The following is a 13,950-nucleotide window of genomic DNA, read 5'->3' on the forward strand; positions in this document are numbered from 1 at the left end:
TTACGGGTGGGATGGTCCTGGGAGGGAGAAAGGAACGGAGGCGGAGCGGCTGCTCCCGGGGCGGGCGGGAGTGGGGCTCATGCCTGAGCCGGGCGTGGTGGCGGCGGGGTGAGGCGGAGTGCGAGAAGAGCCGGTTTCAGGGCGGGCTGAGGGATAGGTGGTAGCTGTTGGTTGAAGGGGCTGCGGTTACAGGCCGGCCTCATGTTCGCAGCTGTTCCGCTGGAGCAATGGGGGCTGTGTCCCGCCTTCGGTAGTTAGCGCTGGCTGGGAGCCGGGGGGAAAGGAGGCCCGGGACTCTCTGGAGGGCAGCCGGACCGGGGGTGGGCAGGGGCGGCCTGGCCCGGTGTTTGCGCGGGTGTCCCGGCCCCCGCCGAGCCCGTGCGGCCTCCCCGACCCTCCGCTCTCGCATCCGTCAGGGCGGGTCGGGACAGCCGGTCTGGTTTGGGGAGTGAAGTGAATGTGCGAGGGTAGAAAGCCTTACTTGTTAAAACACGAATTTACTCTCTCGTTCCCGCCGCCTGTTGGCATGGTAAATAGTTTACCCGGCTTGTGGCTGCAGGTGACTTGTACAAAGGTTCTACAAGGACAGTAGGGACGGTTCGTCTTTGAACCACGGTCACAAAATCCCACTTCCATGGGAGGAAGCATTTAAAAGGCCTCTTGGAAGTATTCAAGCATTTCCAACTGTTCAAAGGACTTTTTAAAATACTTCCCCAGAAATGCTGATAGTGCAATTTGAAAAACCTGGTACAAAAGATGCAAATAAAAGCAAAGGAGCACCTTTGGTTCAGAACTATGGTTGAATTGTGAAATTCAGTGCTACCAAAACAGTCTACATTGATGCAGCACTTTCAAAACTAGCAAATCCTAAATTTCTTCACGTGCTTTCTAGACAAATTATTTGAGGTTTCATTTAAATCCAAAAAATTAAAAAAGAGGTTTGAGACACTTCAGACAAAATGAAATGGTTATGGCAGTAAACCTGTTCTTTTTTGCTATTCAAATGTGTATTTTTTTTTGTCTACACAATAATGTAGACACTAGTAGTGTCTACATTGTATATCACACAATATATATCACATAATAATGTGAGGCACACTAGTGTTAGAACTTCTGTGATTTTTAATAGCTCTACAAGTATCATTATTCTGATCTGTGCGCTGATAGTCATTACAATCAGGCCCTTCTGTCAACAGGTCAGGAAGAGTACTATATGTAAATGAGAATTTATTTTGCATGAATCAGTAGAGAAAGCAGTACTTGCTTCGGGGTCTGCTCTGATTTATGCAGGTGTTTCTCACTTTTTGTGAATTACTGTGAAGTATACTGTCAGACATAAAATGGTATGGAAATGGGACAAATCATAAAAGCATAGCTTCTAAGCAAAACACTTTCAACTTCTTGGTTGCTATGAAGTGTAAAATACTTTCTAAAAATTGGCAGTTGTTGCACAATCAACGAAAGTACATTAAAGTATTATTCCCAATCATACATATATCTCAGTTATGGTGACAGCACATGAAGTCATGTTGTTTTCCAATATTCACCCATGGCCATGTATATCATGGCTCAATATATGTTGATACTCCAAATGCTGTGTGCACTGACGACTGTGTATTTACTTCTCTTTGAGCTAAACATGAATGAATGCATGCATGCATGCATGAATGAATGCAAGTTTGGATGAAAAGTATGTATTTTTATGTGCAGTTTCTGGTGCTTCAAATCACACATTTGACATTGTGACATTTTTCTGATAATAATTTGTGGACAGTTACAGAGGAATAATCTCTCCTCTTGTATGCCTTTCAAGGCTGTTATGAAACTGCAATGGGATGTTTTCTTTGGAAAGAATAGTGCATAATTTACAAAAACATCAGGCTGGCATCCCGTCAGCTAGTGGGGTTCTGCAGGGCTCTATCCTCTTCGACATACTCATTTACCTGGACACAGGATTCGAAGGAATTGTGTGTGCTGGCAACATTAAACTGGGAGGAGCTGTTGACTCCTTTGAGGGCAGAGAGGCCCTGCAGAGAGATCATAACAAATTAGAGAAATGGACAATCACCAACCATGTGAAGTTTAACAAGGGCAAGTAACAGATTCTGCCCTGGGATGGGGCAACCCTGAATGTAAGGACAGACTGGGGATTGAGAGGCTGGAGAGCAGCACTGTGGAAAGTGAGCTGGAGGTCCTGGCTGATGGCAAGTTGAACATGGTCAGCAGTGCCCTGGCAGCCAGGAGGGCCACCCGTGTCCTGGGGGCATCAGGCACAGCATTGCCAGCCAGGCAAGGGAGGGGATTGTCCTGCTCTGCTCTGCTCTTTTCTGCTCTCTGCACTGGGGCGGCCTCACCTTGAGTGCAGGGAGCAGTTCTGGGTGCCACAGTGCAAGAGAGACATGAAGCTATTGGTGAGCATCCAAAGTAGGGCTATGGAAAGGGTTAAGGGTCAGGAGGGAAAGCTATATAAGCAGAGGCTGAGGTCACTTGGTCTGTTCAGCGTGGAGAAGAGGAGACTGAGGAGAGACCTCATTGGAGTCTGCAACTTCTACATAAGAGGAAGAGGAGGGGCAGACATTGATCTCTTTATTGTGACCAGTGACAGGACTCGAGGTAACAGCATGAAGTTGGGTCAGGGGCTGTTTAGGTTGGATATCAGGAAAAGGTTCTTCGCACAGGGAGTGGTTGGGCACTGGAACAGGATCCCCAGGGAAGTGGTCACAGCTTGACAGAGTTCAAGAAGCATTTGGACAATGCTCTCAGGCAGATGGTGTGACTCTTGCAGTGTCCTGCGTAGGGCCAAAAGTTGGACTTGATGATATTTGTGGGTCCCTTTCCAAATGACAGTGTTCTATAATTTTATGATTAAAAGGCAGAACTTTGGTAACATGTAGGTGCTACCAAATTCTACTATAAGTATAGATTGTACTATAGGTGTTAACTTTGGGATATACCAACTAACTGAAAGCTAATTCAAAATGAAAATTAATTTCTCTGTATAGCTAATTGAGTAGTTTGTACTCAATTAGATGAACCACATGATCAAATAACTGATCATCATTTGATGCTGAGGGTTGACATTGTCATTTTCTTCATTTTCCACAAGTAAAAAAGATTGAGAACAAAAGGTATGGGGAATGATGTTTTCTTGGTTTCAAATCAACTATAAATATGTTGCAGAGTTTGAGTTAGAAAAAAGCCTGATTAGCCAAGGATGCCCACCCTCAAAAAAACCCTCTTGACACTGTGCTTTCCAAAGGGTAGAATTTAATTTATTTTTTTTAGAATAATGAACTTGCAGTTAACTGTTCCTAATTCTGTTACAAAAATCCTTCGTTCTGATATATGAAATGCTAGTAAGTTTATTGAAAACTAACTCTTAGTAGAGAATGGCTGAATTGCTTTAGATAAAAATGTCTTTCTTAATTGAACATTCTCAAGCCTTCTTGAACTGGTTTAATTCATTGCTTTTCGATAACTGAACCGGAGGCTTTCTTACCAAACAAAACTATCATAATCTGAATTTACTTTTTTTCCTCAGAAAGAAGAGTTCAAGCTGCTTCTGTGACAGCTGTACTTGGATTACTTGTGTTTCCAAAGTCTTGTGTAAGGAACTGACTTCATATTATTCCTTCAAATCCTGGTTCTCTCAATTTTCTATGACATGTGTGATTTGCAATGTTTATGCCAAACTCACGTGGTTGTGAGGAGTGCTCAGATCAGCTGACAAGAAAATCCATCAGTTTTTTCAGTCTAAAATGTTCAAGTGCTGAGTAGACCATTAAGTGGTCTGTCTTGATCAGTAGTCTGCTCCAATTAAATAGATCACGGTTTTACAGAGAATTGACCTTCAAATAATAAAACCAATCTGTAAAAAAGACCTTTTTAACTCTTTAACCTTAACTCTTACAAAGAGTGTTTCCTCTCATAAAACGGAGCAGTCTTTTCAGCATCAAATGCTAGCATGATGGTTAGAAGAAAGCAGGGATGATGAATGTGTGCCACATGAGCACATAGCTAAGACTGCAGACGTTGAGCAGAATTACTGGCGTGGAAGACTGGATGACTGCTAGAAGATCACATAGTAGAAACGAGGAATAGAACTCTGTGGTAGTACAAGTACAACTTCAGATTATATCATATGCAGATACCACTTGTAAAGTCTTGCAAAAGTTTAGGCAGAAAACACATAGTCTGTTAGATAAAACTTTTAACTGAAGAGTTATTCAATAGTAGCTCCTAGTAATAATAGAAGAGTGATTCAATAGTAGCTCCTCGAAAGTGAATAATTTGAAGTAGCAAGATCATTTTCTAGGCTTTACAGCAAAGACATTTACTTGCAAAATTTTGGAAATATTTTAATTTTAGGGGAGGGAACAGAAGTGTGTTAAAAAGGCATTTCATTGTAATACTTGAAGATCACGAGCTGCATTATTTCCCAAACTCTTTTACATCAATTTAAAAGAAAAATGTATGGAAAAAATAGGAGAAAGGTCAGAAATCATAGTAGCATGCAGAACTATATGTGCAGACTTCCATTTCACCTCTTGTTCTTATTATCAAGGAAGCCGATTCCACAAGGTAATAATTTCAGTTTCACTATGCCGATGACTAAATCAAAATCTCTTTGTTTCCAGCATACAGAGTGTAGAACTAGTATAAGCCTGTTTTAATAGTCTGAAGTTATAGTCTTTTTCTGGGAGTGGGGCAGCTTTGCCACTTCTACTGTCAGAATTTATAGTAGCACTCTTTTCTGAGTAGAACCAGCTTAGCCAACTTACAGGAGGCAGTGCATAACCAAGTCAAGCCCCTGGAGTCACCTAACAAGGACAACAGTAAATGCTCACAAGCTGATGAGTGCCTTGCCCTTCTTATGAGAACCCTGACTGCTTTCTGAAGCTCTACACTTAGATTTTCTCACTATGTTCCAGAGTTGTAGCAAGATATTTGGAATTCTTCTGTAAAGAGCTCAGCTCTTTGGGAGGAGAAGAAGGATTTCCAATGCAATAGCTGATTGGCAGAAGGGAACAGGTAAGTGGTGCACAGCCAGACTGCAGTAATTTTGCTAAAAGCCAGCCTAGTACTGCTAAGTGATATCATGCCATGCATGCTCATACTCTGCACCACTCTTGCTGTGGCTGTTGCTGCCTTGTACACCACCCCAGACCCACACTGAGGTAAGAATATATGAATGCAGACAGTGTTCCTCATGCCCCTCAGGAGGATCAGAACTGAGCTTTAGTATACAGCAGAGAACTAACTTCTTGTATTTGCTTCTCAAAGTAACTGATTTCACTGATGTCCAGGTGCTGTAGTGGCATGAGTTAACAAACTCATGCCAGTCTTGGCTTCAGTAAAGAATCACTTTTGCTGACTTAGAATAACATTGCTCAATGTCATGTTTTCAAAACAAAGGTATATGAAAAGTAAAAGCTGTCCTCAGTGGACCCATTAGATGCTGCTGCTCTTCTTATTCCCTTCAGTTCTATTGTGGTCTATCTATTCTGGGATAAAAAGTAAATCATCAGCAAATCATCCTTCCCTCTATTTTTTTCCCTGTGGACCAGTTGCTTGTTTTCATGTAAGGAGTAGAGCCCTTCTCCCATGACAGGGGTTGCCTGTATTTTAAGATTGTGCAGGTATATCATAACTGTCCCTAACAAGATGTCTTCATTCTTCCCCCCAGCTGAATTTGTCTGCCTGTTCCCCGTCCCACAGACAGTAAAGGTAAAAGCCTGGCAGTGGCTGGCACTGGCCAAAACATCAGGTACATCCTGTTTGTTACAATCATGTAACAAAAGTTACTCCTGCTGGAAGAACACCTGGTTATTTGTCTAGAACAGTAGCAATTTTCCCCTCCTTTCTAAAGAGTCTTGTCAGGTGTGGATGCAGCCTCACACTGCCACAAATGCTATCTTTACAAGGATGGCTAATCTATCATGAAAGCAGTGTGAGGGTGCACTATTCACTAATAGTAAGCTGCAGTCATGAGGGAAGATGTGACGAAGCAAACACATGCTGTTAGGGAGTGAGGAGTGCATTCCAAGCTTTGGAATGAAGCCAAGCAGCACTAGCAGTCTGTCCTGCTTGCATATGTTGCCTTTACCAACTTGAGAGTGGGAGGAAGAGCAGAAGCTAAGGAAAGTGATAAAAGAGCTATTTCAGCCAGTGATATCTCAGTCTCTCCTATCACTTTATTTTCTCTTTCTGTATTATACTGCAGATGCTTGTCTTCTGTGGTCCTTTTCTTATAACTCCCCAGCCTCTCCTCACATCTGCACCATTCAATAAGAAGTACAGAGGTAGACATCAGTGGGAATTTCCTAGACAGTGGCATAACTTGCACTATGATCCCTTCCAGCCAAAGGATCCTGGGAAATAACTTTTTTGTGTGTCTCTCATCCTTTCAATTTTAAAAGTTTTGTAATTGAACATAAATAGTTGTGGGCTTTTCTTGGTTATTTTATGTTTGGCATTGCTTTTAATCTTGTATTTTCTCATAATTGCTTTCAATTTCAATTTCACTTTCAATTTCTATGAAAAATAATCCAAAACGATAGTCTTCAAATATCAGGAGTTCTGAACAAATAAAAAAGGATAAAAGATGAAAAGCAAAATGTGTTTTGGTATCAATTCAACAATATACAGTTTTTTAGAACAAATCTAGGATTTTGTGTAAAATAGCTCAGAGTGCATTCTTCACAATTGGATTCTCCTGAGTCTGTTGCACAGGTGCAAGTAGTTTCTTCACACAAAGCACAAAAATTGTGAGTTTTTGGCTTGAGGTAGCCTGGTGTCATTCCATCTCTACAGATGTATGTTCTTTCTTAATATGACCATCAGTGGACAAGAAGTCTCACGCCTGGCACAGAGAATCTCAATACAGCTGTGTCAGGACATGTACAGCTGTCATCAGCAGGAATCTGTGCCTCTGCTGCTGCAGTCACTACCCCATCAAAAGCAAAAGTAGTGTTTGCAGTGCTGAATGGTGTCCTGGATATAGGCAGTGATTTAAGGACAGGTTTCTTTCTGGCCTGTAATATAGAACTCTGGTATGATCCACAGAAGGCCAGCTCTTGCAAAGGGTGCAGTCCACAAGGAGTCCCAGAGGGAAAGATGATGAACAATTGAATGGCTCCACACAAAGCAGCAGAGTACTAGGCTTCTCACCATCTAGAAACTTCCATTAATAGCTCTTGTTAACTGAGCAACAGTGTGGGAAATGTGCCCTCACATTGGAACTGACTCAGACCTGTATTCCAAGGCAACATGACAGTGCACAACTGCATGCATTGGTGCCACAACAGCTTTAGACAAAGAGGGAAATTTAAGACAGTCACATATAGTTTGAAGCTAAGTCATGGATATAAAAAAATAAAATTATTAAATCTAAGGATCTACTCATGAAATTCATCTTGCAGATTATCACACTGCTGGAAAGATAAAGTGTGGTGTAGATATTCTGAAGGCTGTTACAGCAGACATGAAGTGAAACTGACAAAAGGATACATAAATAAACAATTTAGACACGAAATAGGAAAGATAGAGTGTTGAAGGAAAATTAAGCAGATTTTGGTTCAGTGAAAGGAGTGATTTCCAGAAATTTTAACAAGTGGAAGGACAAGAGGTGACAGTAAACCATAAGTTAGGTAACCAGATATCCCAGTTTGGGTAGAACTATATTTTTTACCAGCATACAGTATTTTTCTTGTTTTTCTTTGCTCAAAGTTTTTTCCTCAGATTTTTTATAGGGGCATGACAGAACCAGAAACAGTGTCCTATCACATGTAATAGGCACATGACCTAAAGCAGGAGATATCTACTCTATTACATGGCAAGTTTATTTTATAAGATAAGCCATAGGAACCGCAGCTTTCAAAAATTTCCACAAACCTCTACAGTCTTCTTTTTGTGAACAAAATCAGCTGATGGCATATATATATATATATATAAAATATAGACATTGTGTTCTCCTTTTTAGTAGTTGGTGCTCTCATGGGAGTTTTCTGTAAGGTTTAGGAAAGCACATTGTGTTGGTTTTGCATAAATTGATTTTTGGTGAGGAGAGAAGGAGCCATCTAGGGAACCGATTTTTTCTGTGAGGAGCTCCTCCATGCCTGGTAAAGCCAATCGCTGGCTGGCTCCAAGAATAGACATACTGCTAAGCCAATTAGAAAAGCTGGTAACGCCTCTATGATAACGTACTTAAGAAAGACAAAACCACAGGAAGCCCTCTTTCTCCCTTGCCTGTGAGGAGGGGTGACGGGACTGGCTGGGTGCCTTCCCAGAGGAGCCCACTGGTCCCTTTTCCAGTGGCTATGCCACCGGAGGCCATGCTGGCGCTGCGAGCAGCAATGCGGCCCATGCCAGGAGCAGCCCTGGCTGAGACTGGGAGCAGCCAGGGCCAGAAGCAGACACGTGGCTGCTGCCGTCTTGGCATGGACAGCAATAGACTTTGCCTGCCTGGCTACTTCTAACCTGCTGCACTGCAAACGAAAGGACAGAAATGGCAGCAGCTTTTTTTCTTTTTTTTTAGTGCCTCACGGGAGGAGGGACACTGACTGGAACCAGCAGCCTGTGCATCTTGTGCGGTGTCAGCAAAGACCACGTGACCAACAGTGAGAAGCACAACGAGCAATTCCCTGTGCGGATCCTGGACAAGATCAACCTTTCAGCATTGCAAAACTCTATAAAAACTGTTCCACTTGATAGAACTTGAGAACAAATGAACCAACGAACACTGATTCTCTCCTGAATCAGAGAAAAGGATCTACTCATAAACACGTGAGGAGAGCAACATGGCAACTCTAAGGACGGTGCAAAGGAGGGAGGGGGAGGAAGAGATGCTCTGGGCGTTGGAGCTGTGATTCTTCTGGAAATCATGGTGAGGATTATAATACAACAAACTGTTTCCCTGTAATTCATGAAGCGGATGTGGGGATGCAGAATTCACCCACAGCCCATGCAGAAAAGGTGCTCGCACTGGAATGTGTGGATGCTGAAAAACTCTGATCTGGTGAGAGGCTTGATCAGAGAGAGAAAGAACTCTTGCTTCCAGAGATAGAAAAAAGAAGACCCTTGCTTTTATACTAGAACCGCTCATCCTTAAAGACCCCATGAACTTAATGACCCATGAAATAAAGCAGTTTTGGGAAGACTGTTTTTGCCTGTAGGAGGGACTCATGTTTCAGCTGGTTGTCAGGCAGGACTGCTACTCATGAAAATTAGAACCATGTTGGAAATGTTCACAGAAAACTGTCTCCTGTGGGAAAGACCCCATGGCATAGCAAAGGAGACTTCTCTATCCTCAGAACAAACTGACTAAAAATCCTATGTTTTGTCTCCCTGCTCTGTCAATAGGAAAGAAAAAAGTGCTGGGGGTGGGGGGGGGGGAAGTTGGGAACAGGGCGAGGTGGGTAAAGGTTCTAAAGGTTTATTTTAGTTCTCATTATCTTCTTTTAATTCTGTTAATAGATTTTTCTTTATATCTTTTAAGTTTTGAGCCTTTTTTGTCCTTAAAGTGTTTCTTCCCGATCCTTGCCTTAACTTATGAATCCCATTAAAGTGTTTTCTTTCCCCCTCCTCTCTGTAATTATAGCAGAGGAGAATGAGTGATTTTTGTGGGGGCGCTGGAATTCGGCCAGCAACCAACCCCCAACACACATTCATTTAACAGCTGACTTTTGAAAAATCAATTGTGTCTTACTTGCATACTCTAATTGCAGGCACTGAGCAAGCAGTGGGAATGGACACAGAAAATAGCTATGGAATTTTAGTTTCTGATAGCTCTTCGTGCACACATCTGTAAACTAAGCATGGTTTGTAATGGGAGAGATCTATTGCAAAAGGGGTCATATAAAAAAACTTATTTTTTAATAAATAACTTGTCCCTCTGAATTGCCCTCGGACATACATAAGAGGTAGTAAATCAGATCCTTAAAAGAAAAAGCATTTTGGTAGAACTAAAAAAAACTACCCACTTACTAATTTCAGAGGCTTTTTTCAGAAAGGGCAAATAATGGCTATGAAAAATGACAGATTTCAGCATGCAGATTAGGCTGTCTCTGAAGAAGAAGAAACCAAAATTGTCTGTTAAACTTAATCTGCCTGCTCAGATTTAAAGTCAGTTAGAAAAGGAGTCTATTTAATGTTAAAAATGCAGTAATTGCTCTCTCAGTAACAGTAACTCAGTGCATGCTTTCAAGACAAAAAGTATTATTTCTTTAAAGCATCACAGATCTCTAGATGAAAGGATTTCAACATTGACTCAATTTTGTACTGGTTCTTTATTAGGACAGATTTGTTTTCAAAAAATAAGTATGGGAGATAGCAAAGTACATAGATACTAAATCACTAAATTTAGTTGCTGGAGAGAAACAGAACACAGAAACCAAATTAGTTGCTTTATTGTGACCCCAATTGGTTATTTACAACAGTGTTTTAATTAAAATCCTTAAAATGTTAAGTTAACAATGGTTAGTTTGTTCATGGTTGATACAAGCATCACTGGAAGCACATCAAAAGTGGGGAAAAACTCTCCATACCTTTTCTGGAAAAAAAACCTGTCTCTTTGAAGCATTACATAGAAGAAAGCAACACTGCATTATTAGCTCAAAAGTTTAATATTCTTCAGGAGTTTATATGCCAAAATCCCTGTAGTTCAGGAGGAAGGATTTTCTTATTAGGGTCACATCTTTTTGTCCCCCATTTAAAATAAATTACAAAATGCTTTTTCTCTAGTTTTGAAAGGTGCTGTTTACATTAAATTGCAGAATTAGCTAAGGATGTCCATTAAACTCCATTCCAACCCATTGTCTTTATTCACCATGCAGCCTTTTATGCCCATTATAAGATAATTTAGAATGACACCAAAAATGTTTTTATATGGTGATAAACTTTAACATGATCTGAGTGAATAGGTAAAGACATCCAGTACTTCACAAAAGTGCTTGACATTAAAGGTCATGGCGCCAATACTGAACTATTGGTAAGCACGCTAAAGTGGAATCACTATTCCCTGTGAAATACTGGAGTACAGCAAATGTGCAGCAAGCTCTAGCCCATTCTTGAAAATTCAAAACTCAGAATAACCTAGAAGCTGAAAATGGTAAATCATCATTTTAGTAAGCAGAGATCTGAAGTGTTGGAGAGAAAACACGCAAGTCCATGATGAAAAAGATTGGCCACTGACAAAGGGAATGTTTTGCCAAAGTTGTTCTTGTTTCTCTCTTTCCATCAGGATGAAATAGATTATACTGTCAGCATTAAAGTGAATAAAGAGTTATGGATAGAGAATATACTTACTATAGATCTATTAAACTGGGTAGCCAAATTATTTCAAATATTATAAGGCACCATTATTTCTGTGAGGTATAGCTGTAGTGCATACAGAGTGCTTTGCTCCAGCTTGTGTTCTCATAGAATAAAAAAACATTTAGAAGTATGTGTGTACTACTAAAATACTGTGAATCAATCCAAAGCAAGTTTTCCCCTTAGAAAATTCCATCTCTCTTATAGTAAATGACTTATGAATTAAGGACTTACGAATCTGTAATAGAACACTGAAATATCTGTAAACTTCTCAAACCACTGAAAGTGTTGGAGTAGAGCTCATAACCAGGTATTACAAATTGCTAAATAGCTTTCTTTGTTAACCGTCATGGCATTTTTAACAGAAATTAAGGTTTGATTTTTTATCTACTAGTGTATTATTAATCTTAGATTATCAGCATCTTGAAAGTACCAGTGTCATCTAAATAGTCATAAGTGGACAGGAAAAGATGATATAATAAACTTTTATTTTTGTTCTCAAAACACATTTGCCTTGAAAGCCCTAAACTCTTTTCCCTTTTTTTATGTTAGCTTTTGGTAGGTGTCTGGTTTTTATGTTAGCTTTTGGTAGGTAGGTCTAGTTTCATAAACAAGGTGCCACTTCTATTAAGCTTAATTAAAAAAAAAAAGTCACCAGAAACTATAAGATCCAATTGGTGATAAGAAACTTACTTAGAAACATGGTACCAGACTGTTAAACATCACTTAGAAAAAGTATAGAGAAGTTTATTATTGAACTCAAAGGAGTTCAATATATTTTTTATATAAACTATGACTGTAACTCAAAATCACTTATTTTTTCATGCTGTTTAACTTCCATAACTGTATATGGAAGAAAATCCATATTTAAAATCAGTGAAAATAGGAATAATAATCCAAAAGTGATACAGAACACAAAGTGCTGAATTTTGAATCAAGAATACTATTGGAATTTCTATTCCAAAGGGTAATTTCATTGTAAAACATTCTTCTTTGATTTGCAATATTCATAATAACAGATTAAAGATGCTGTATACTTTCTGCTTTGTGCACATGCTTTGAGATGCACTTAACATTTGAGTAATATTTAGAACCAAATAACATTCTTCCTATTTTTGTGAGAGGACAGCAGAGAAAGGCTGAGAAAATGCAGACAGGAAAATATATATTTGGTATTTAATTTAGATGAAAATGAATGTGAAAAATGCAACAAAAGTACTCCATCCTCTTAGTAACTATCTGGGAAATGTTAAAAAGCAATGCAGCTTCACTTAGATGTCCTATCCAAAAGATAAGCTTGGTAATGATTCTGTCAATCATTTGCAATGGAACATAAAGTGAAGTAAAAATGTTAGAAATACACAGCCATAGTGGCCCCTTCCTTATCCACCCTAACACCTCAAAACCCTCATCAAGGCATTTATCATTTCATGTCTCATTTACTGTAACAACCTTTCCCTGACTAATCCATTTTTCATTGTGTATCTCTTCCCAGAATGCTGTTGCTAAATTCACTTCCACTTCAGTTTAACAGCACTATGAGCTCTCCCTTCTCCAATATATCCTGTATAAAGTGGAGCCTATATAATCTTACATTTCACATTGACGTATGGGACAACAGTATTGGTGAATTTTATAAAAATTAAAATTCCATGATTCCATGAAACAGATAGTACTGAATTTGTGTTGCTTGATCAATTTTGATGTCACAGTTGTGATCTGCATCAGCTCAGTCTGATTTTTTGCTGTTGGTTCATGTTTGCAATCCATACTTCGTACATTTAGAGACTCTGAATTTTGCCTTTTAAAACATAGCATTGAAATAATACATAGCAAAACAATTCCCATTGCCTTTGAAGGTTGCAGATGTCGGTATGACGTCATAAGGTAAATAGTTTTATCAGCTTTCTAATGACTGACTGCTTTTATAAACTTTTATAAGTGACTGCTTTTAAAAATTCCTATCACAGATAGTTATCTTTAAATATGTCTGTTAAAAATATGTTTCCCAAGGTTGTATGCCATAGTTGATACTTACTCTTGTTTTAAGACTTGAGCAATGTTTAATTTGAGCCTGAGTGAAAAATTTTTTTCTTCTCTTTCTCTCTGTGTATGTAAATGTATGTTTCTATACACTGTATTTATATTGGTTAATTGTATATTGCCCAATGTGCCATAGACTGTCACTTGTGCTTTTAAATTCTAGAGGTTGTTTATGTTTGCAAGAATTGGTGAACAAATAAACAGAATATTTTTCACCCAGCTACATTACAAGACTGCAGTCAGTAAAATCCATTCCATCAGTGTTTCTGAAGTGTTTCCTACAGGATTTTTGTGACAGCGTTGTCCTGGTTTGTCCTACCACAGAACTGTTTCAGTTCTATTTTGTGTACTAACTAACAAATTAACATTTAGGAATTGTTTAATTATTTTTATAGAGTTACTCAAGATTCTGTGGATTAACAGACTCAAAAAAAAGATAACTATACATTTAAAGTTGAAGAATTCACCAGGTATTTTCACTTGTAATAACATTTTCACATTTACAAAAGAGTAAGCAATTGCCATTCCATATACCATTGAAATAGGTCCTCCTTCTTTGTAACATTAGTGCCAAAACATCTATTATTTATACACTTC

At 39.3% G+C, this 13,950-nt stretch overlaps 1 long non-coding RNA gene across 1 annotated transcript; it reads left to right on the forward strand.

The window, feature by feature from the left end:
• Positions 1-110: 110 nt before the first annotated feature.
• On the forward strand, positions 111-13,576 carry LOC119695506. Its single transcript, XR_005255235.1, has 4 exons — positions 111-2,613; positions 3,542-3,606; positions 4,932-5,031; positions 8,537-13,576. It is a non-coding gene; the product is annotated as an uncharacterized LOC119695506 (long non-coding RNA).
• The last annotated feature ends 374 nt before the right edge of the window (positions 13,577-13,950 follow it).

This window comes from Motacilla alba, chromosome Z (assembly GCF_015832195.1).
Source record: "Motacilla alba alba isolate MOTALB_02 chromosome Z, Motacilla_alba_V1.0_pri, whole genome shotgun sequence".
In the NCBI taxonomy this organism is placed as follows: Eukaryota; Metazoa; Chordata; class Aves; order Passeriformes; family Motacillidae; genus Motacilla; species Motacilla alba.